This window comes from Callorhinchus milii, unplaced genomic scaffold (genome assembly GCF_018977255.1).
Source record: "Callorhinchus milii isolate IMCB2004 unplaced genomic scaffold, IMCB_Cmil_1.0 Scaffold7, whole genome shotgun sequence".
Lineage (NCBI taxonomy): Eukaryota > Metazoa > Chordata > Chondrichthyes > Chimaeriformes > Callorhinchidae > Callorhinchus > Callorhinchus milii.
The window spans coordinates 13,014,307-13,038,927 of NW_024704748.1; the positions used below are offsets into that span (position 1 = coordinate 13,014,307).

The 24,621-nt window shown below is 37.8% G+C and overlaps 1 protein-coding gene across 6 annotated transcripts in view; it reads left to right on the forward strand.

The window, feature by feature from the left end:
- Window positions 1-24,621, forward strand: part of ndst2a (N-deacetylase/N-sulfotransferase (heparan glucosaminyl) 2a) — a 180,400-nt gene that overhangs the window by 99,768 nt on the left and 56,011 nt on the right. The window contains exon 1 of one of the 6 annotated variants that reach the window (XM_007898143.2): window positions 4,076-4,116. The exons of 3 other annotated variants lie outside the window; for them this stretch is intronic. The gene's annotated coding sequence lies outside the window, so the exon portion shown is untranslated. Of the gene's footprint in view, window positions 1-4,075; window positions 4,117-17,867; window positions 17,887-24,422; window positions 24,475-24,621 lie in introns of those variants that run through there. 2 more of the 6 variants (XM_007898178.2, XM_007898161.2) reach the window with 2 other exon arrangements.

The following is a 24,621-nucleotide window of genomic DNA, read 5'->3' on the forward strand; positions in this document are numbered from 1 at the left end:
AATTATAAGACTCCAATCTCCTTTTACGTTTGAGGTTTGTTTAATGTGAGTAGAGCACATGAAAATAACACCGCAACAAGGTCACAACAACCTACTAAATAGTTTGATACTTGTGCAAGTTGGAGTGTGAATAAAACTGCTGCCAGTGGTTGAGTAGGGCTTCCCCTAACTGAATTGAAAATAACACTGGGGGCAGCTCTGGAAATGTTTGGTGGTCATTCCAAACGATAACAACAGCCACACAGAAGAGTGTAACCTTGCAGAATGGCAAACGTGTGAGACTATGGTAGGATTGGGAAAGAATATTGCAAGCAGTGGGGGGGGGAGGAAGGGTGGTGGGGGTGGAGGAGTGGGGGATGCGGGTGGCAGTTGGAGAGCTGGAGGACAGAGTAATAGATCAGCAAACAAGTTGCATTTGCAACAGGCTTGGAAATGATCCATCCAGATTGAGTGCGAGTCTGGTCGATATGGAGGGGGTATTACAGAGAATAGTTACTAGCTATTTTGTATTTTATATTTAGTAGTAGCTGGTAGTAGTTTCCATTTTACTAGCCCGCAGACTGTTAATAAGAATCACTCATTTCCACACATTTCCACGCTGTTTGTTTAATAGTCGGTACAGTATATTTTTAAGAAGTTAACATTGGATCCGATTTGCTACAATGATCCTTCTACATAAACTTTGGCTTCCAGACTTATTAATGACAGGGTGGGAAAAAAGATGATGGTACTCTGGCTAGTTTCCTCTGAGTCTGTTTTGATTCTTCACTATGACCCACTAGTTTAAAATGTTTTTTTTGCTTTCTTGGATATTATTAGGAAGTGGTTAGTGAATCATGCCTTTTAATTGTGAAGAGGTTATTTTTAGAAATAACTTAGACCTTCTGCATTGTCGTCTGTGACGAGAGTCTTGGATAAAATGAAGCAGCGATTTTTTTTAGTGATTTGCATAACTTTTTTCATAATGTTTTCTTCACTCTGACACGATACTTGCCATTTTTGTAGTTACATCTGTGTGGCATAACCTCAAGTGTTGAAACCGTTATGTTTAGACAAACTGTAAAAGAATGTAGTATTCATCTGGGTATACTGAAGTCTGTACATTGCTTAAAAAAGTGATTGAAATGCAAATGAGTCTGTTAATGTAGAAGGTTCACTGGTTAGTGTTGCTGTGTGTGTGATTCCTGACTGTATTTGTAGCTTTGTGAGAAGGAGAGAAATTGATTTGATTAAACTATTAATATTACTTTAGTAATTGGCCCTCCAGAGCATTTTTGGCAGTAAATCATAATATTCAAATATTCTAGAATTTCACAACCAATGGCTCTTTGTTGCTTCTTACAGTAAAAGCTAATCATTCCCTTTTCTATTTTTTAATTTTCTCCCGACATTGTCGGGCTGGGACACAGCTTCACAGCTACTGATTGGCCTTTAGAACCTAACTCAAGGTCTCCCTGGGCATTGAATGTTGACAGACAGCTCGAGTGAAAGGGCTATTACCTCCCAGCTTATTTCTCTTCTCAGCTGACACTCACACATATATATATGTGTATATATATATATACACACACACATATATATGTGTATATATACACATATATATATTACATATATATTACATATATATTACATATATATATACACATACATACATTCCTTAGCATTGATCACTGGATAACAAACAGCAATGAGAGCCACACCCAGCTTACTTTATTTTCCACCCTCGGAGTTCACTATCTCAACTCTAACTCGAGTGAGAACAGTCAAGTGCCAGTGCCTCCCGAGTAGCCAAGATCCACCAGGAGGAAAGGTTGAATAACTTCCATGTGTCCAAATATAACAATGTAAGCAATGACCTGGACCAATCGAGAAGTGCAGCTGCACTTGTTCCACGGAATCCGCTACAAACCTGTAACACCACCGTGCGCTCAGTGCCCCTTTCCTCTTGCGCTGTTTGCTCGACGCTGCTACTGTGGGTGGAGCAGCTCGGGTCGCGTGTGATTGTTGGAATCGTGGAAATAGCGCGAGCGGGTAATCGTCTTCGCCCACTAGCGAGTGAACCATGATAGAAATACCAGCCGTGTGACATTACTGCCATCTGTTTGCTTCACGCCCGGCCTAAACTGAGCTCTTGCGACAAATTCTTGGTAAGTGCTGTATGTTTTTGGTATTTTAAACATAACTACATTGTCATCATTTTAATATGGGTTGTTTCACAAAATGCATTTCTCAATAGCGCCAATCAACACTCTGCAATTTTCCAGAACTTGGCAAATGGCCTGCAATTTTTGGCAAATATTTCCGCAGTTTTCTAATGGCCCAGGTTATGACTCTGAAGGTACATAGCATTGTTGATTTCTGGGTGAGAGTGAGTTGAACACTCAGGTCATCCATATAATAATAGTGTGAGATATGACAGAGCACCTTTCAAATCAGAAGACATCTCAAAGCATATCACTGGATAGTGTAGTGACTGTATATTGTGGGTGAATATTACAGTCAATTTATACAGTCAATTGAAACAGCTATGAAGTGAATGGTCAATTATATTTTAGTGTCAAACTTGACTACATGAGCTCCAAGACCTGATGTATAAGCCGGTAGTGAGGTATTTTTGTTGGCTCCCACATACCGACCACCTCTGGAGACTGGTAAATTTGCAAATCCTGGATCAGTATAGATTTCAGTGTCATTTGAAATAAGGCTTTCTGAATTCAAATGATGAATTAGTCATTTTTCTCTTTAAAAAATGTAATCCATTTGGATGGCAATCGCCAGTGCTAGCATTAATTTTCTGGAAGGAAACATGGGAAAGTTTTCATGAATTTTTAAACAAGTCAAATTAAATACTTCAAAAAATGAAAAGGCCAGAACTTTTGAGGCAGCGAGGTGGCATTTTGTCTGATCCAGCACTTACCGTGCCGTTGATGATACATTGGGGTCTGTTTGCTAACATTAATGAGCTTTTCTTTCCGCACTTATAATAGGAAATCCCATTACACATACAAAAACTAGCGGTCTCAAGCTAGCGGTGTTCAATCCCATTGTTGAGATGGAGTATTGCAGTTGGCAAAGTTATTACTGGGTTCAATTTTGACGACACATAAACAAATTGTTTTCCTCTTCCACTGCTCTTTCTCGTCAGTTGACATGATTTTAAGTGGGCATGAAGTTAATGCGATTAGAAAAACTTTTTAAAAGTTTGTTTAGAAACGCATAAATGTTGCGTTGTTTGATTGTGAATCATTGATAAAATTATACTTGGTTCCTTAAATCCGAACAAAACAGACCCCAATGTATCATTAACAACACGCTAACTGCTGGATTAGACAAAAACCTTGTCTAAACCTTGCTGTCTTGAAAGTTCTGGCATTTTCATTTTTTTAAGTATTTAATTTGACTTATTTAAAAATTCCTGAAAAACTTTTCAGTCAAGCAAATAACTCAATAATGAATGTAATAATAATCCTTGCATTTAATATAGCATCCGTCTTTCATGTCGGGAAGGTGTCTGAAAGACCTTCACAGGATACACTTTGAAGTGTAGTGACTGTTGTAGGTGAATGCAATAGAAAACTTGTACATGGCAGTGTCCAACAAACAACCATGATATCAATGACCAATTTTATTTGGAGGAATGTTGGCCAAGACGCCAGGAGAAATTCCCTTCAATGTACATTTAAAATACCTAGTTCAAGACTTGGATGAACTTGAGTCTTTAATTTGTTACTTCAACACGCTACAAATAAGGTTTGGCGTTACTGCAAACAGTCATTCATAGTTTGGAAGAGATAGTCAACAGCTTATTTTTGTCGCTAGATAATGATCTGCTTGTGCTGCCTGCGATATACGGAAAGTCCAGGAGTTGTGAGTGGGTTTAGAGCATCTGTTTTTTCCTTACATCGGAGGAGGGTACATATCCATTAACACACAGAAAGCTCTTCTGTTTTGTTAAACAGCAAAAAACAAACCATTTTTTAATGAAATCTCATTTTGTAAAAAAAAAAACTCTTATGTTGATATTTCTAGTTTCCCGTGTACTTTTGCCAGTAATAACAAGCAGCGTCATAACGTCATCTGGCGACAAAGGACTGTTAAAGCAATGGCTACTTTGAGGTAAGTGGAAAGAAACTTTCTCTTAAAGTAGATGAAGTGATAAAAATGAACTGGTCCTTGGAAGCAGCTTCTGGAGCAGTGTTTTCCAGAAATACAAATCATTTCAAAACCTGGAAAATTTCTTTAATTACTGCAATGTAGCTTTCTATCATAAGCTTTTCCTCCCCTCCCCCACATCCAAAAATTATCTGTCAAAGGCTCCTTTGTTGTCGGATAATCTAATGCCTGGTTCATATTGGCATTTTTCAATTAACTCTTGTGTTTTTCACTGTACATTTTTATGTAACGTGCTGGATTGAGAGTTATTTCTTCAACTGGAAATTTACATTAAAAAAAACAAATCGCTGTTTGCCAAAAAAAAAATCACAGGAGTTCTTTCATCTCCTTAGCAGCTGGTAAACAAGTTTCAAGTAATCCATTAGCTGTTTAGCTTTTTCCAGCAATAGGTGGTTAAGTTAATCTATAGGCACTATTTGGTTCCTGAAGATTTTCCGACACGTGTATGTTTTAAATGGCTAATTGATGCTTAATATTTGAAATCAAATATTGACATTGAAAATTTATTTGCAATACTTCTGGTAATGGACATTAGATATAGTGCCTTATAATACGCTCTTTGGATAAAAACAAGGGGCAAAATTGTGCCCTCAGCATCAACGAAAATTATTTGCAAAACAGCAAGCTATGTTCATACTAAGGTTACAGGGTTTTTTGGGAGCTGAAGATCTAGTATGTGGGCTGGACACTGTCCAAGCTTTTCTAATCTGTTATTATGTTAGTGAAAATTAAATTTTGCACCAGTGCAACTCTTTGTAAACTTAATTTTGGAATTAAAACTAAATATAGGCTACGATATTTGCAAGAATATTAGATTATAGCCGGTAAGTCTTGATGTGCTGTTTCTTTTGTTGAGTAATGATTGCCTTCTCTTTCATCTCAATTATGATCCCATTGAGTGCTTCTTTGTAGAGGGGTAGCAGCAGAACAGGAAATAATTTCTTTGTCCACACCAGAGTGATCCTGTCAACCAAAATTGCACTTTGACCCGCTGTTCCAAAATTATGTTTGACGTCCTGTTTCTCAAAATAGGTTTGATGCTAGCAATCTATTTCTTTTAATATGATTAGTTTTGAGTAGATCTGAAGTATTATATTGTCGTGGTCTGCCAAAGGCACCACGCAGGAAGAGATTGTTTCGTAATGTTGTTTATAATGCAGCAACATCCAATCAATATTTTTACCCCACTGGTGCTGTTACTCTCCATTAGGATCCATATGTATTATTTATGTACTTTTTTTTCTTAGGCAGGTTTAACTATTTGATTCAGAATGTCATAGTCTGCAATTGTGCTTATACAACACCGTATTGTTGTGTTTCTTTCTACTGGCCATTTGGCAGCAAATTCTGCGAATTAATGTGCACAGCCTGCAACCCTGCAGTATAAACACAGTGGGCATCACAGTGGATGCAGATTGATGCACATATCCAGTTACTGGTGGAAGTCACTGTTTATCATTTCCCAGTCCAGTTATAAACTGTAGGAATATGAGGAAAAGGCAGATAAATGGGACTGTAAGGGTTGCTCTTTGAAAGAGCCAGCACAAACATGATGCGCTGAATGGCCTCCTTCTGTGCTGTAAATTACGCTGATTCTAAGTATCGCATTTATGGTAAAATGGTTCCATTAACTTTCCATCTCAGGAAATAAGCAGCCTTGGAGATCAGGGTCATTGTGACATAACTAAGGATGTTGGGTTTTCGTATCACCAGCTGTCCATCTGCTTATTATAAATTTAAAATATTTCTTGTTGCTCTTAATCTTTTAAATGCTTAATTTCCCTTCCACTTTCAGAATTTCCAATATTTTGGAACAATTTTGTTTTTAGGTCAGCCAAGTGTCTGACACATGCGGAAACCCTTCACCATACGTAAGATTATCCAAACCAAGCTGAGATTTCCATGAGTCCCCACCTACACGTGGAAATCCCAAACAGATTGATGGAAAGGAATACGCACTCTCTTCCTGGAGGGATGCATCTTGCCGGAATGTATTAGGCGCTGGTTGGCAAGAGCCAAGGTTTGAGGACCCCAGAGTGTGTGTGTTGAGGTAACTGCCTGCTGGAGTCTAATCAGCTAAAACCATATAGTTTGCCATTGATGTTGCTGTCTGGCAAGATTTCCCACTGCTTGTCCAGCTAGGAGCATGAACGGGACTTTGGCTTACAGGATGAACAGGAGCTGAGTATGATGATTCCCTGCCCCCAGGCACTGATTTTGGAACAACATTTTGTGCATTGTCCTAAAATGCACAAAAATGATTTTCGGTAAATTCCTTATACCAAATACTGCAAAGTTCTAACTCATTAATTTGGAACCAGCTGTATAGAATCCTGGAGCAAGACACATATTAGCCAGAGTCTCATTTAATTTTATCACTAATTATACTTAATTACTAGGAAAGGGATTGTAAATGTTGAAGGAAATAGTTTTAGATAGCTAACATTAAAACTCATCACTTTTTATGATAATGTTGCAGGGCCTTTAGTTGTATTGTAGTGTAAATAAATTATTTGAATTTAATTAACTATTACAAGAGTCGTGAGTGGAATGATTATTACTGCTCAGACTACATTTATGTGAATCCAATGATACTCGCATTTCAGAGACTTTTTTTCTGAATTAATCATTTATTTTAAACATCTTTTCTCCCCTCCCCCATCTTTTAAACCTGTTCCACAGTGCCTTAGATTATGTGCCATAAGATTTATTAACTCATAGTTACCAAACATATCCTGGACCACTTTTTAAAAAAATCTTTGTTTCTTTAATTACCTGTTTCCCCCTCATGATTCTTATTTCTGTCTTTGTGTACTTTTTTTTTCTCTCGCTCTCTCTCCCCCTCCTATATTTTACAGCCATCATTGGATGTATTGATATAAACCGTTACTTTATATGGATTGAACAAATTAATCTCACTGAGATTCACAACAGACGTAATTAAAGGCTGTACATCTGTAGAATATTGTACAATCTTGATGTCAAGCACTGCATCTATAGATCCTTTGTGGGATTTAAAATCTATTTGAAGTTATAAATTAATTCATCCTGAACAATGGCAAAGTATCACTGGATTGATTAACAATTAATGCCCTTGATCTTCCATTAATTGTGGAATGGAACAATTCAACATTGAATCTCTGTGTTGGTAGATCAAAAGCATAGTTTGGATCAGCTAATAGCTGAGTTACAAGAGTTAGTGCAGTATTAGTGACTAGAATTATTGAGGTAAGGTACCAAAAAGTATACCCTGATGGCATTTTCTGTTTGAATTTTATTTGTCTTTTTAAATTTACACTTTGCTGCAGAAGTGTGAAATATAACAACATAGAAAATCGCAGTTGTAAATTTGTTGCAGTTTAATTCAAATACATCATTAGAAGTTAACAGCATCATTTTTTTTAAAAAACTCCAAATTGGGCATTTTAATCTTCTGCTGTGACAGCACAACACTAGCTGTCTAGTGGTTTGTAATAACAGTTGTGACGTGTGTATGTGTTCCATTTAGAATGGTGAAACAGACTTGAGAGGCTGAATGTCATACTCCCTGTTCCTATGTTCATAAATGTGTGTGGAGCCTGTAGCTTAGCGGTTAGAGCACTTGCCTCACAAGAGAGAGGACCTGGGTTTGATTCCTGGCAGGGCGAAACGTTGGGCAAGGTTCCTGTGATAAGGCGCTATATCAAATGCAAGGATTATTATTACTTTAACTTCAGTGCTTGTGGAGGGTATCCTTTGTAGACTTTTCGTGAAGCTTTGTTCTTTATTTAGCACCTTCTTGGCAGGACCACAAAAACAGCAAATATTACACTTGTATAGCGCCCTTCACGGCGGAAAGACATCCTGGGACCCAAATTGTGGGAATGAACCTGCTGCATGTGTGTTATTCTTCATCTAGGATCTCTCTTGTCTTTGTCGTGTCTCTCTTGAGTTATTCTACATGCACCATTAGTTTTCTGTTTGCAGTCGTACCAAACTGATATTGATTGGAATACTTCTCTCCACATCTTTTTTTGACCATTATCTGTGTTTTTCATTTGTTTTATGAAATTAAGATTCACATTACAAGTAATGAGCTTAGACAGCTATAATGATCTTAATTACATAGACCTGGTTATAGTGCAATGCATTTGTGGTATTGACTTTTTATCTTGACAAATTGTAATATTCCCATGTTGTAATCTTTTATGTTATAGTTCATCAATAGCAGTCAGATGATCTAATTTGTTTGCCAGTGCCATTCCCCATTCATTCATCATTTAGAGCACAACATGTGAATATCACAAAACAAGTAAAATAATATTGCCAATCATAAATATTTCTTTTTTTTAAAAAATAGCTTTGCAATTTCCCCCAGCTTTTCTCAGATGGGCTGATCTAATCTTAAGCAACACTGGCGTGGATGTCATTAACTGCCGTCTGGGAAAGAGATGCCTCTTGATCTTTGGGGAGGTCTCTTTCTTGACAGTTTGTGGTCCCAAATATCCAGTTCAACAGACAGATTGAAGCTTGATTTGATGTCTCATCTAAAGGATGGCACCACCGACAATGCAATGCTCCTCCAGAACTGTATTGGAGTGTCAGCCTAGACTATGAGCTCAAATTGATTATGTTCTGTGTAGTAGTAACATCAGCAGTTGCCTACTGGTAGTTCAGTTAAGAAATAGATGCTATGCAAGGCAACAGGAATATTTTGAGTCAGCTGCTTTTACAACATTTGAAGCTGTGCCAAAGGAACAGTTAAGATCTAAATGTGTAACTTGTTTGTAACCAATGGCTGCAAGAACCACTTTTACTTTTTATTATTGCAAACTGTTAGATTATATACAGTATACGTTTTTTTTACACAAACGCTTGTTAAAATTGAATTAATTTATCAGTGATGTGCACTCTTTGCTGCTGGGTTCCACTCTGCCCCCATTCCCTCAGGACATTGACGATGAAATTAACTTCTAAACGATGATATCAGATGGCTGTCTGTTGATGTACTCTCCTCTCTGACAATAGATTCTGGTCCTGATGACACATCTGTGGACTGGGCTTAAATGCTAAATATGTAGTTTGACAATGGGCATCTGTTTGAGAATTTTGTGCTGAGAGTCACTGTGATCAGTGCCTTTGTCACTGCTGTCCAAAGCTGTCTCTGCTACTTGAACCTGGGGCAGAGGATTGCCTGTTCATTTAAAATCAAAGGTCTCAATACACGCAAATTGGTTGGTGGTCATTGCAAAAGGGTGGAAAAGAGATGATAAATGCTAAAGCTGCACTGGTGTGCTCGTTCCACAGATATTTTTTCCAAGACCAGGAGGGGTTGTACAAAGAGTAATCATTTTTTTGCTGACACAATCAATCACTACACTTGGCATTAATCACCCGTGAAGTGCTTTAACACGTCACAGTGTGATAAAGCTCTATAAAATGCAAGTTGTAAAACAAAAATTAAAAAGCTAATTTCACAATGAAGAAATTCGACGTGTTTAACTCTGTGGTGGCAAACAGATGAATCTAACCAAATCAAGTCTAATCTAATCATGTTGTTCTTTAAAATCAACTATATTTTACTACTCAACAATCCAAATAATTTTTAATTTTTTATTATGTCCAATAACAATAACAAATATTCAAGTTATTGATGAGGTTGACCCTAGTGCACATTGGAACTTTAGAGCCTAATGTGCTGCACTAAATTGCGTATCAATCAGGTGATTTGAAATGTCAACAAATATATCATTTTTCTAGTACTCTGCAATGTTGTAACATTTTAAGACCAACATTTGATGGGTTTGCTATTTTACAAATTGTAGTTTATTCTGAAACTGCTAAGTTGTTGAAAAGACCAAAAGCAGCAATGCTGTTAGTTTCAAGTTGAAACAAGAGTGAGCACACTGACAAGTCATTTGCATTTCAAATATTATTATGCCATATACAGTATTGACAAAAAATTATATGGCCAGAAATCACGTGATGCATGATGCCTTGTGCAGATAGAATATATTTCACCCACATGAGATAACAAACTGGCCAGATGTCTGGCTGCCGACATAATAACTTCTCTATGCAATAGATTCTGATCCCAATGACACGTTTGCGACCAGAACTACTTTTCTGCCAGCCGGCAGCAGTTAAGAAAAAAAATCAGCTGTGCATCGGCACTCAGCAGAAATGATTGGCAGCTGTAACTGTAGCCATAGCGACTCATAAGTGCCGCTGAGCTTCCTCCGGCATTTGGTACCACAAACGAGGCCTGCGTTCACTCGGCAACTGAACTGGTGTATAACAGAGCACCTGACACCAGGTTGTTCCATCTGTCCCCATGGTGCTCGAGTGGTGAACAGCACAGTGTGCACCATTCTGAACTGAAACTCTGCTGTTGAAAGGTATGTTTATATTTAAGGTGAAACTGGAACACGGATGCTGTATAGATAGGGGGACTGCACTGGAATTTGTTTCTTCCTGTACCTGTTTCACTTGCTTCACATTTGTGCATCTTTTTTCTTCTCTTCTTTGAAAGAGAAGAAAAACGCCTGGCCTTAGCTGGAAATTTCTGCACAGGGGTGAAAGTTAGATCAGGAACTTGGCTGTTTAAGATAAGAACTCACAACTTTTGATCTAAAATGGAATAATGATGTAGATTTTTTGAAAACCAAAGTTTTAAGCGTGCGGTAATAATCAATAATCTAAATAATTTTGGGCAAAGGAATGTTGTGTTTTTCTGCCACATATGGCACAGAATGTGGAATTATTTTGGGTATGCAGTGTAATTTTTTCTCTTGCTCCTTTATGCTATTTGTTTAAACAAACTGAAGAAAACAGGACAAACTGGTAAAAATGTGAAACATGTTACATTTAGGCTTTTGCCTGCTTCTCAGTTCAGCCTTTAACCCTAATTTTACTTTGAACCATATTTAAATTATCATAGTGTTTAATTTCACTGCAGTAATTTTTCACGCATCGCCAAAGGTAAAATACTCTAATTAGTTATCACCAAACAGTCTGTAATGTGTCCTTTTTCATTTTTGACCCAAGTTTGCAGCACCTAAATAAATGGATTCTCTTTTCTTTTTGTTAACACTTTATTGAATTGTTCACCATCTCCTATAAAGGCAGAGGTGATACACAGCATCTCAGGGAATTTCCTCACACAGGTACATTGTATGAAACCTTGGCTTGTGCTTCTGGCTGCAAATAAATCTAGGTCAGTATTCAATGTTGCATTGTGAGCGCAGGTAGGACAAGAATCGGGCAAAATCCTTTTTACGTTGAATGTTAATGTTCTCAGAAATTGAACAGTTTGAATGTTCAAGTCTTCCAATTCATATAGTGCTGTTTTCTATTCAAAATATACCTGCAGGTTTGAAGAGCATTAGAGTTTAAGATTTGTATGTCAATACCAGCTATTTTAGAGGAGAGGAAGGAAGTTTGACCTTTTGCTGCTGATTTTTTGCAGATTATATTGACACTTGAAATATTCACGTCATGCAAAGTCTAGCTATACTGCCAGCAGTTGCAAGTATTTCTCACGCAGGCCGATTTAGTATCCTGTGTTATGCTTTCCCAGATTGACTCTCTGCCAGAAATCACTGTAAGGATACATCTGAGGAAAGGGTTCTGGTGTATTGTTGGGGCTTTATTCTCAACCAGTTTGTGCTGCTTCTGACCCGGGAATACGTAATACTTGACAAGATGTGCATAGAATGGAAACGTGTACCTCATCTCAATCAGCCGAAAACATTTAAAAAGGCTATTTTGCGTCTTATTTCAAACTAGCTGTACCCGTTGCAGCTACCCCTTGCAACCAAAGGATCCAATATGGAATGTAGATTTAACTGATACCACTCACAAACCATTTAACATGCCATAAACACTGTGTGTGCACCTTAAGCACAACTGCCATACATGTGTGATGAGCTTGTTTAGGTCATAGCTCATCATTGATAGTTGTCCCCCCACCCCCCCAAAGAAATATGCCCATGACACTCCCCAATGCAAGACGTTTCCAATGAGGTATAAATCATGTCCATCACACAGAAGATACAGTTCAAGATCCTGGTCCTTGACTTCAAAGCCCTCCATGGCCTTGCTCCCCCTTACCTCTGCGATCTCCTAACCCCTTATCAAACTGCCCGCTCCCTCCGCTCAGTGGGCTCCAGCCTGCTTCAAATCCCCCGCCTCGCCCGCCCTAGCATTGGTGGGCAGGCCTTCTGCCACTCTACCCCACCCTCTGGAACTCCATCTTATGGTTCCTCGCCCCCTCCCTTGCCTCCTTCAAGACCCATCTCAAGACCCTCCTCTTCGACCGTGCCTTTGCTCACCCTCTTTTCCCCCACCCCACCCTCTATCTTCCCCGATCCCGACCCCCAGCTCGGGTCCGAAACACTGACTGTCCAGGGCCTTGGAATGTGCTCCCGACGTGTAACACGCTATACAAATGTAATTTTGTTGTTGTCTCTATGTCAATCAATTATTGCATTATTGGCAGACAGACATTTTGTCTTTATTAGTATAGATGTATCTCTCTAGAGGTGTTTATGATTTCCTCTGTCACTACTTTGTTACAGAATACCATGCATACTTCATATTTTGGGGCTAATTAAAGCATTTTTTAATATAGCTCATTAATGTTAGGAGATTTTCCCTCCCCCCCAAAAAAAATGACCATGACACTCCCCCATACAAGACATTTCCAATGAGGTATAAATCATGTCTCTATTTTTTAAATATACTGACTATCACCTCAGATACATTGGTATATTGATAGCAGCAATCAAATGTTCCAGAAGAATTGGGGGTGAAAACTAGCTTTGTTGGACAGGTTGAGATTAGCTTCTGATTCCATTTCATATTTTCCTGGGAAGATGTTCACTCCTTTGAGATAATGAGCAATCGGGTCCTTGAACATAGATGTAAGCACAATGGACCACAGAAAAGAAAGGCTACAGCTCAGACACCTGCCTATCTCAAGGCAGAGAAACAAGTAGGCTGTGGGAAGCTGCCCAGAAGTTGTCCATATCTCTCTCTGTGCAAAGCATCTTGCGAAGGGTGGGGCTATCTCTGTGACAAGGGGTGGTGGAGTTAGAAACACATAAAAGAAAGATGTAACTTTGAAATAGTTGGAGTTGTGTAGAGGGTCAGCACACTTCCCAGTGGAATCGATATCGATTCTACTGTATCTATGTATATGTACAGGGGTGAGGGAATTTACCTCCAGTAAGAAAGTGACCATTAAAAGTGAAAGAAGCGGCGTAGTGAGCAATATGATTTTGATTCCGTCTGTTGCCTAGTATATCTGTATAAGGGATACAGTGTAGCTGATTTGTCTGTTCAAACGTTAAGAAAATCTATATTTGAAAGGAATGTTTTGTCAAGTAAATTTGTCAACACTACATCAATCGGATATTGTGTTCTTGGCGGACAGACACACAGACATTTTGTCTTCATTAGTGTAGATACCTATACTTTTAATACAAATAATTGGCCATTATTTCTGTGCGAGTCTAAACTGTGAGACATCACAGCCAAGCCATCGGTTGTTGACCTTATGTTAGTGAAGAAAATGGAGCTTCAAAGATGTGAAAACTTTCCTTCCATACCCAGTAGGAAGCGTATCTAGGTCACTTTATCAATGACTCGTTTGAGGCTGTATGAGCTACTAAATCCTTGTTTGAATGGATTCAAGTGATCAATTTGGGTCACTGTGACCTGAACTGAGTACAATCCACGAGAATTTGCACTGAAGCCTGTCATTGAGTCAAGTCATGTGTTGAATTACTGCCCAGCATAGCTGCTTTATTATGACTTACAGTTGAATTCCACAAAAAAATTATGTAATCTATTTATGGATGTTTCATGTGGATCTCTTGCCATTCAGTCCCAGACAACTACAAAGGGAAGAAGTAGGAAGGCGTTTTTATCCTAAGAACTGATGTAAGGAAATAATGTCTCACTGTTTTTGCTCATCCAATTCTTGCACATTCATAAAGACAGTAAATGTTTTGGAAGCAGTATAAACAAGGTGCTAGTTTAGTAGCTGTTAAACCAGCAAGCTTTTGTTACTGATTTTTTTTTCTAGTGACTGGTTAATTTGTATTTTGTAATACTACATGGTGTTAGCCTAGAGCTTAAGATTTATTTTTGTGACACAACCACATTCATATGGGATGAGCTTCACCAGAATAGCTTTCCTTGTGCCTTTTCTCAACAGAAATACAGATGATCTGGTTGAGCCTTTTATTTAACTGGTACTTGTAGCTTTGCAACTTAGCCTAACAAATTAAATAAATTTCTGTTAGGAAATAATATCTTGGAATACAATATATAGTTTGGGACATGACATGTCATGCATCTGCCAGGATGGTGAAGGGCAAACTGGATGGATCTTGGTCTGCTATCGCCTAGCAAATTATTATGTTATTATGCAACTAATGCTTAGGTGTAGAAATTGCTTCATCACATCTTTTCTACAGTGTTTCATGAATCAAGACTGGTATATTATTGAATTTCTTTCATTTCTTTCCCTTTGACTTGAATGCCATATTGTTTAACTGTTGTATTAACAACAACAACAACAACAAGATTCCATTTATAAAGCTCCTTTCACGTCAGGAGGACGTCCCAAGGCGCTGCACAGTTGGGTCATGACCCGAGCAGGGGGGAAATGGTCAGGGTGAGGGGAGGGAAGGGAGGGAGCGAGGAGGGGGAAGAGAGTCGAGAGGGGAGCTGAAGGCTCGGTCAAAGAGAAAATAAAACAAACTAAAAACAAATTAAAATAAACAATGAAAGTATTACAGGTGTGTTGGAATGGGCATACAGTATTAACAATTCTGCTACTTTCAAAAAACCTTCCCAGAGGTGATCACAAATTTATGGTGTTGAGAACTTGGGGACCAGAAGTCAAGGTAGGAGTTCTCAGAACTATGACTGTTTGCATACCTGGGATTACATTCAAAACCCACTAATGCATTTGTTTTCAGTTTGAAGCAGAATGGAACAAACAATGTCCCTTTTTATAAATTAAATTGTATACTTATTTATACCAAATATAAGAAGTGAACAGAATAATTTTAAGTGCAGTCGTAAAATAGAGGCAAGGAATGTGGGACACCAATCTGTCACAATTGAGGAGCATAGCACAATACCTACTTACAATGGTAGAGCTTTGCGAAGAAACAAAACGTGTTGTTGGGATCTCAACTCCCAGTGTTCGAGTCAAAGGACCAGACAATAAAGTTTTGTGGCTAACTCAGTTTATTCAAACATAAGCACAGCAAGAAAATAAGAATATAAAACATATACTTTGGCCCTCCGCCTCTGTGAGCCTGGTTCCCTGCTGACTCTACTGCTTTATATCAACAATCTTTCAACTTTATACCTTTTTATTCATCCAATCAATTATCAGGCACTTAGGCCTTTCGCAACTGGGCAAAGAGTCAAGCACACTGTTACTTCTGTTTATCCCAAGAACCGGGCATTTTGACTACAAAATAGCTTGTATCCTCCCAAGGCCAGTGGTTGTCTTATTTCAACAAGTTAGTGTGAATGTCATCAAAATATACATAGAATTCATACCCATCCAATACAAAAGTGAGGGCTAACTTCCCTGATTTGTCACATTGCTATGCCTTGAACCTATAGAAGGAGGCACACTGGGGAGGATTGTACTAAAGTTGTTGTGTGCTTTTTGATTGGAACCTTTTTCAAATCGATTAGTTAGGTTTTAGCTCTTGTCAGAATGAATCTCAATTTCAGAGTCATTGACGACATAAATGCACAGAGGCTGGAAAACCCAATTACATTCATGGTTTATTTTTGGTAATTGCAGAGGTAACTAAGGATATGCTGTCAGTTAAGAAAAGCAAAGCAAATTTACTTTCCTTTTAGTACCCAAACTTCAATTGAACAAAGATCTCCTTGTTATTCTTTAGTGCAGATAACACACAATGTATCTGTGGGCTGTATTGTCCTCGTCTTTTGATGACATACATGAGACCTTTAATACAGTTTGCAATTTGTGCAGTTGATCAATCTAATTTATTTCTACCCATTGAAAGTGGCACCGTGCGGCTGTGTTTCATTGTCTGGCAGGAAGAAAGATGTAGTGGCTTTAAATGTGAATGCTGATTCTAATTTGCGTGTGTTCAGTTAGAAAATTAGAATCGGGCAGATTGACACAGGATTCACTGCTCATTGTGAGAACTTCATGCAAGGTGGTAGGGGTCCAATTAGTTCCCATCAGACACCAGAAAACAATGGGTCTTTGTTGCAAAAGCATTTTAATGTAATATGTGAATGGCTCGTTTGCACAAAGTTTCATTTACTGCTAAAGCATTACTGTTTAATCTCATTAATACTACATTAAATGGTGGCCCATTAGTATTGATATTTTAGTTCTGTAGATGTCTGGGTTCTTCAGTATTTGGCACTGTCAGATGATGTTGATGGAGGGCTACCTTATCTTGTGTAGATTGTGTAATTTAACATCGTGAAAAGATGATTTGGAGAGAGATTGGTAGGCCCCTTTGAGAAGAAATGTTTTGTGTTAAAGGTGGTGGTGAGAAGATGACATTGATTATGATGAATTAGGTGATAAATGTAGTTTATTTCCCTGAAACCGGAACAAACGCATTGAACTGGAGGTTGTCACTTACATTTTCTTCAGCATTTTGGGCCAAATTATTACACTGGCTAACGCCCGTTCCTTTCAGATTTCATAGTGTGAACAATGGCTAAATCATGTGTTTAACAAATATACTTAGAATGGGGTAGGGTTCAAAGGTGTTGAATCCCCCAGTATCTTGCCCAAGGTATTCACTTGTCATGTTTGATAATAGACTGCAAGGCACAAGGGTTGTTGAACCTGATCTGCAACATGCATACATTAATGTTTACAAATAAATTCCTAAATTTTAGTCTTAATTTGCAAATCATGTTTCCTTTTCTTAAAAAGAATATACATTAAGAATTGTCCACAATGATGTGCAATCTGAAATATTAAGAGGAACAGGTCTTACAGGCTAAAAATTAGGTGGAATTTTGAGCCTGGGAAGATTTGATCTGCATGAAAAATTCTTATCAGGCTTCAGCTATTAATGCATAGAATGGAGGTCTGCACAAATGCAGTTGGAGTGGTCTTATGTCAGGTTTGTTTAGTAGTTACTAGCCCATCCTGAGGGGGTGTGATAGGTTATCAATCTTGACAGCGTGACATGTGGCATAAAACAAAAGATACTAAAAATTCATAAAGACTTTCAAGTTAGAATTTTCTTCTTTGGATTTTGTGCCATGTAAATTATGGAACAGTTTTTACTATTCTTGGTGCGTACAACATTATACGAGTAGTAATTAATAATAGTCCTTGCAGTTGATGTATGGTTTATCACGTTGTCTCAAAGTGCTTCTTCACAGGATTTACTGCAAAGACTGTGTATTTGACACTGACAACTGAACCCATTGATCCTCACCAATCAAATTGGTATTTAAATTAAGATACTCAGTGTTTGGGAACTATCCAGTGATGCTTCAGTGTTGTTTGCATTCACTGATAAAAAAAATATAACTCCCATTCTCAGCACTGAGCTCAAATTTCACTCCACTGGGAGCAAGACGAGTGAAGCGAGATATACAATGAATCATTGTGTTCATTTGCCTTGAAGGATTATAATGTACTTGAAGGATCATAATGTAATGTGTGCACAACACAAATAAATTATTTACTGTGTAAGTACTTATTGCTTGTTTATTATTTTTTGTCTGGTATGTAGAAAAATGAGATATTGAATTCTGCAGCTAGTATATTTAGGTACTACTGTGGACAGATTATTGTAGATTCGTTAGATTTTAGATATTTTAGATTTACGATATGACATTATAATGTATGGTCCTAGGCTCCTTTTCATGTTTTCATGTAATGTTTTGCAGTGAATTTTGTTGCAATATTTGTTTTATTAAAATACATTTTCTGTTTAAATATTTATTTATTAGTAGTTTGCTTTAAGTTGAATACAATTGAACAATAGCAGATTTAATTTTTACTGACACTTTTCCATTTGGAATATTTTTCACAAACCTAATTAATAATCCTTGTATGTATATTTGAATTCATTGATTTCCTAGAAGGATGCGTTTTGGGAAATAATCAGACAAACTTGAAAGCATCCAATCAATGTGATGCACTTCTAGGATGCAAAGTTAAATCAAAAACATTCAGGACTTCAAGCTCGGAAAAAGGTTTAACCTTTACAAGGGTCATCTATCCCTGAATGTATAAAGCAGCTATTAAACAAAATATTTTATATACCACTGTTCCAATGCTTTCACAGTATAATTTGACCACTAGGGTACTAGGATGCATTTCAAAGGCATTGGATTTCAAATCAAGAGATTATCTTAAATTTGTACTTTTTTTAACTTTATACAGCTCAATTGTAAGGCAACAGCTTTGGAACATGAATATTGAACTAAAGGACAAAGTTTCAAAATTAAACCTCAAGCAAGTCTAGAGATGGAATAGTTAGTTGATATGTCGAATAGGTTCCTGGTTAAAGCAGTTAATGCTATGTTGAATAACTTATTTAAAAAAAACTTGATAAATACATGAGTAGGAATGGGATTGAAGGGATTGAGAATCTGTATAGTAGACAGTCAGCCAATGTGTACATGATGTTTTCTGTGTTACTGTGTTAACGGAAGCTGTGTTATCATTTTTCATTGGGAATTGAATAACCTGGATTGTGGCCAGGGAAATATTTTGAGTAACATCAACAACAAGATTCCATTTATAGAGCGCCTTTCACGTTGGGAGGACGTCCCACATCCTATATACATGAAATCAACATTGGATTGCAGTCTGTTGAGACAAATTGTATATGCTCTTTGGATGGAATGAGCAAACCAGCTTGATTGGTTGGGAGATTTCTCATTCTGAAGGATTCTATCATACATTCTGTGAAATAATTTGGTTGAGATACAAATACGGGAACTAGCCTGATTATTCAGTGGGGGGTGTGGGTGGAATAGAGATCAAATTATATTGTGAAGGCATGCAAATTATACTGTGAAAGCAATGGAACAGTGGTATATAAAATGTTGTTTAATAGCTCCTTTATACATTCAGGGATAGATGACCCTTGTGAAGGCTAAATCTTTTTCTGAGCTTGAAGTCCTGGATGTTTTTGATTTAACTTTGCAATTCCAACATTTCACTTTTACTGTTTAGTTATGTCCAAACCGGAAGGAAAGTTTTGCTTTTTTTTAATACTCTCCAAAAATCTATGATGTGTTTCCTGTCTGCTGCCAAGTCAATGATTTGTGCAGTACCTAAGTTTGTTTAAGCACCAGAAATTGTGCAGTAGACCAGAGGCAGACATGCATATTTTGGAGGTCTACAATAATTGTGATTGTTATAATTGCAGCTGAAATGCATTCCCATGTTAATAAATTGTACAGATTCCTACACATGACTAGAGTTCTCCAGCATTATGAGCGGCTTCAACTCCCACTCATTTCTGCAGGAGAAAAATTGCTTGCATATGATTTTATTTCCACGACCGTCCTGAGATTTGTGGTATATTTTGTCACAATACCAGCAGCTTTGAAATGCTGTTTTTAGGAATGTTTGGGAATACTGATCTTGCAGAGTATTTATATTAAAAAAAAGCAATTTTTTAAAAATATAAATACTATGCAAGATCAGTATTCCCAAACATTCCTAAAAACAGCATTTCAAAGCTGCTGGTATTGTGACAAAATATACCACAAATCTCAGGACGGTAAAATTTGGGTAAATGTTGATACCACTCGTCAAGCTGTGTTCCAATGCATAAACAGATTAGCATCAGAAATCTTTGGCATTCCTCTCTTCACCAATTTTCTTCATTTCTCTCCTCAAAGCATTTCATTCTTGTGTCACAAAACCTACCAGTTTGACCGTACTTTTGATCATCTTTGCCCTCCCCCAAGCCCCGCCCTCAGCTCACGTGCCCATCCAGCATTCTTGAGCACTTTGAGACTTCCTCCCAACGTGAAAGACTAAATAAATGTAAATTTTGATGTATTATTTGCAGCAAGGAATCTATGCATGGCTAGAGTTCTCCAATATTCTGGGCTGCTTCAACTTGTATATTGAAACCTACCACTCATTTCTGCAAGAAAAAAATTCCCTTGAACCAGTTCATATGATTTTTCTCCACAATTGTCCTGAGATTTGTGGGATGTTTCGCCATGATTCCAGCAGCTTTGGAATGCTATTTTAACATTTGACACGCTTGGTTCACTCCCCATTGCATCTTTTCTGTTTTAATCTGTGTCTTGGCAGTTGAATGTAATTTATTAGGAATTTATACAATAAACATGTAACTTATTAACATTGAAATGCATTTCAACTGCAGCACAGTTCCACATAAGTGTCTCCACACTTGGAATGTAAAATGTCCTCACTGGTTAATCCTAGAAGAGAATGTGATGCAGTCTCATTGCAATGTCCAATGATTACTGCAAATGCAGCCCAAATATTGAAAATCAAAGGTAGTTAATGGAGGTTTACATCTGGAACTGTTGCAACATTTTGGTTTAAGAAAAAGATTAACTTTGTATATCTGATTAGATTGGTGATAATGTGGTTATATATTATCTTTTCAAACAACAACTCATTAAAATTTTAAACAGCTGGTGTTTTATATCCTGTTCTCTGCACGCCGAGACCTGACATTATCACCCCACTTACTAACAGTATGTTAGAATATTTATTGCGCTTTCATCTGATGCAGTTCAGCCACATGTTCACATGCCTGAGCATACAGCAACCTTGTCAGCAGATAGAAGTTTGAGAGTAGGCAGCTCCCAATGGAATTCTAACTCCCAATGGCCTTTGTGTATGGATTTGGTTTCTTGCCTTCCCCGTTGCTCTCATATTAAATTTTGAAAATGTCCATGTGAGAATGGCAGGATTTTACTTAACTCATGTTTCCATACTCCGTTATATTTATTTATATTTACATTTGTCAATCTTTCTCTTCTGCAAATTCACTTTACAGTATATTCTGTGAAGCGCTTTGAGACATCTCAAAGATGTGATAAGTGGCTATATCAAATGCAAGAATTATTATCATCAACCTTCTCTAACCAAATATCTTCACTCCAAGAGGATTTTTTACTCCACCAGATTTTCTCCCCTGCCCTTCAGAAGTATCTAACATAAGTAAGTATTCTTTACCTTGGGCAGTGAGTAGGCTATTTCATTGGGGTGTGGGGGTATCAGAGCCAAAACCCATTATGATCTCACCCAATATCCACAGACATACACTTTCCAAACAAGATTATTGGACAGCAATTGGGAGTAGAACTCTGGCTGATTTTCCTCTTCTCTAGCCTGAGATCAGCTACTTCTACAAAGAGTAGGAATCAAATCTCTTTTCCTGGTTTTAATGAATGTTGTTTTTATTTGCATCAGTTAGCACATTAAAAGAGTGCAAAACCCTTGCTTTCAGTGAACTATTTCCTTCACAGACAACTGTGTTACAAAGGACATTGCAATAGCCTTCCCTGTTTCATTGATGTGATTGCTGTAGTTTGGATTTTCATGTGCCTGTAGCAATTGCTTGCTTTTTGTGTTCCAAGCGTGTTGCTTTTGTAAATAGTGATCAGAAAGACCAGAAATGTACTTTTGAAATCTATTTCTTCTAAAGCAGATGCTCTACAATAAACATTAGAGCAGCTTGCATTGTTGTTCCAATCATTGGAGTTCTTGTGGAAATATTTCCACTCCAAGTATATGTCATCTAGTTCAATTACAGTGTTGACTGACCACCATTATTTTAATATGTTTTCCATGTAAATAAAAAAAACTTATTTTAACCGTTGTTAGTAACAGAATTGACAGCATCAAATGTTGGGTGAGCTTGAACCAGTTCTTCATTTAACTGTAGTATTATGTTCCCAGTGATGCATGTAAACATTATTTTCTTGTCTTTAACACTCTATACAACTCATACCCAAGTAGATAACCTTATTGAATCCATTGGTGATTATCTGCCTCCTTGAGCAAAGCAGAACAAGTGTTGGGCAGTAATTTGATATCAAGGCACAATGTAAACCAGGTACAAAACAAACTGTATCTGTATCAATTAACTGAAATTTTATTTGATCCGATATGTGATCCATGCCTTTTTTTAAATTTCCTTTCATAACAAATATATTGACAACTGTTCTGTGGATAAACCCTCATGTTGTAAAAGATGCGTTGTGATGAGTATATCCCTGGGCTGAAGGAAGTCAAGGGGCTTGTTTTAAAACAATAGGCTTCAAGCTATTCCTTGTTGAGTAGCATTAGTATTCAAGAAGCTTGCTGCCATCCCATTTCGATTATAGCTTCTAGCACTCTTTTTATAATTACTTGTTCTTTATTTCAAGCTCTACGTATACTGCCAGATGCTCAGATCCCTTTGTTAATTTCAGAATTCAAAACAAAATGTTTGGGCTTCAAGAATAGCAAAATAAACATAAAATGGAATTTGCATTGATAAATTAATGAGGAGGGTATTGCGTATCAATATTACTGAGAGTTCTGAATTTGCTTTCTCATTAGGTGTTGTGTTGCTGTCTAGATAGGCTCATTCTGTAGCAGTCACATTCTGCCGTCAACGCTTAGTCCAGTCATCATTTATCTTATCTCATTTCCGGATGATACTGAGGCAGTGGTCAAAGTAACCAAGAGAAAAAAAAATCACACTACAAACCACAGGATTTGGTGCATTGGGGTATTGAATTGAGTTTAACCAGTTAAACCAGCTTGCCATTACAGGTTCTGATTGGTAAAGATATCCACCTCTTTGGCTTGCAGGTTAACACACCGCAAGAATGAAGAACCCCAGCCCAAGTTACTGATTGATGCCTTCAGATCTTGCTAATGAGTCAGGCTGACTGTCCTTCATCAAGAGTGCCTTCGAGCTCTGCAGACCTGCTTGGCTAAGGCATAAGACGATCCAGACACTGACCGGTGTTTTCAATGTAAACTTTATATCAGTGAGTGGCTGCTGCTGCTCGGGACTGGCATGAAACATGCAGAATTCATGCTTCATCTCAAGTTGCTTTGAAACTGGTATTATTGCTTTCCGACCACGTTCAAAAGCCTACTCAGAGCTTCACAAAATAAAAAAAATTCCAACTTGGTATTGGCTTTGCTCCCCCTCAGGTGTGCAGTGGTGTCTGTGGCAATGCTGCTGTGACCTGACTGAGTTCACTGGTGTGCAATGCATGTGCTGTTCCTGGAGGCACAAAGTTAAATATAATGAAGATATGTGCACACACAAAATCTACTCATTGTTGCTGCCTACCCCCACCCTGTGCTGCATATATAGTTGGAAATTGGAACTTAATGAACAGCAGGAACTAAATTTACGATACCTGCTAGAATATCAGTTTGTCTTCCCCTTGCTTGTGCAAATAGGAGCTGTATATTTAATGCCAGACCCAGCAGGAGCCGCTTTGCACCACATGGTCAGGCAGTCCAGCCTCCAAAGGGAGGAAATCCACTCGCAGAAAATCTATTTAGGAAAGCTGACTGCTCCTGAAGTACTTTTACTGATGCTTTCAATGTGCTGACCTCCTTAAACAATGCAATGTAAAGCTATCAGTCCCTCCGCCATTTGCGACTGATTGTATTTGAGCCCCTATATTAACACTTGTCAACACCAGAAGCATTTTACAGTGGAAGTGCAGAGCAGTAAAAGTTTTGTTACTGCAAGGGATAGAGTGTATTAAAAATGTTCTATAAATGCCCACTGTAACTTGGAATGAATGGTATTTTTTCTTGTCTTGACAAGACATTGTCAAGTCTTAGTAAACAGATCTCGTCTGACAGATTCCTGCACAGCAATTCAATACTTGTATATATTCTAGAATCTTTATAACAAATAAGACTTGTTTTGGTGCTCAGCCTTGTACTGAATGAGTCCATTGTTTGCTGAAGACTGCGCTAATTCAGCAAATGATGGATAGCATCCATGTACTTGGACTGAGAGAGGAGTATCAGATGGAAGCTTGCAGGTGCAGCAGAAGCCTGATGTTAAGCGACCTGCTATCTGGAGTGGGATAGTGAATACCTGCTGTGCTCCTTTTGCTTTCTGACATTGACGTGACTTGGGAAAAATTGTGCTTTTTTAAAAAAAAACAAAGGTCAAGTTAGGGCAAAGCACTGGGTTTACAAAGATTACAACAAAACTGTACAGCAATTGTGCTTTGAATGGCCGTTTTTCTGAGAGGCTGATGGCGCAGAGCATTCGTGCATGTGTGCTGGGGCTCTTTCTTACGGTGAGTTTGGGATTTTTTTCGAAGACCACCACAAAACATGGGGCAGAAGGGAGTTAGCTTCAATTAAATTGTTTAATTATATTAGTCAACGGGGGTGTTTTTTTAAAAAAATCAGGAAACAAAGTATGTAAAACATGTTTTAAAGCT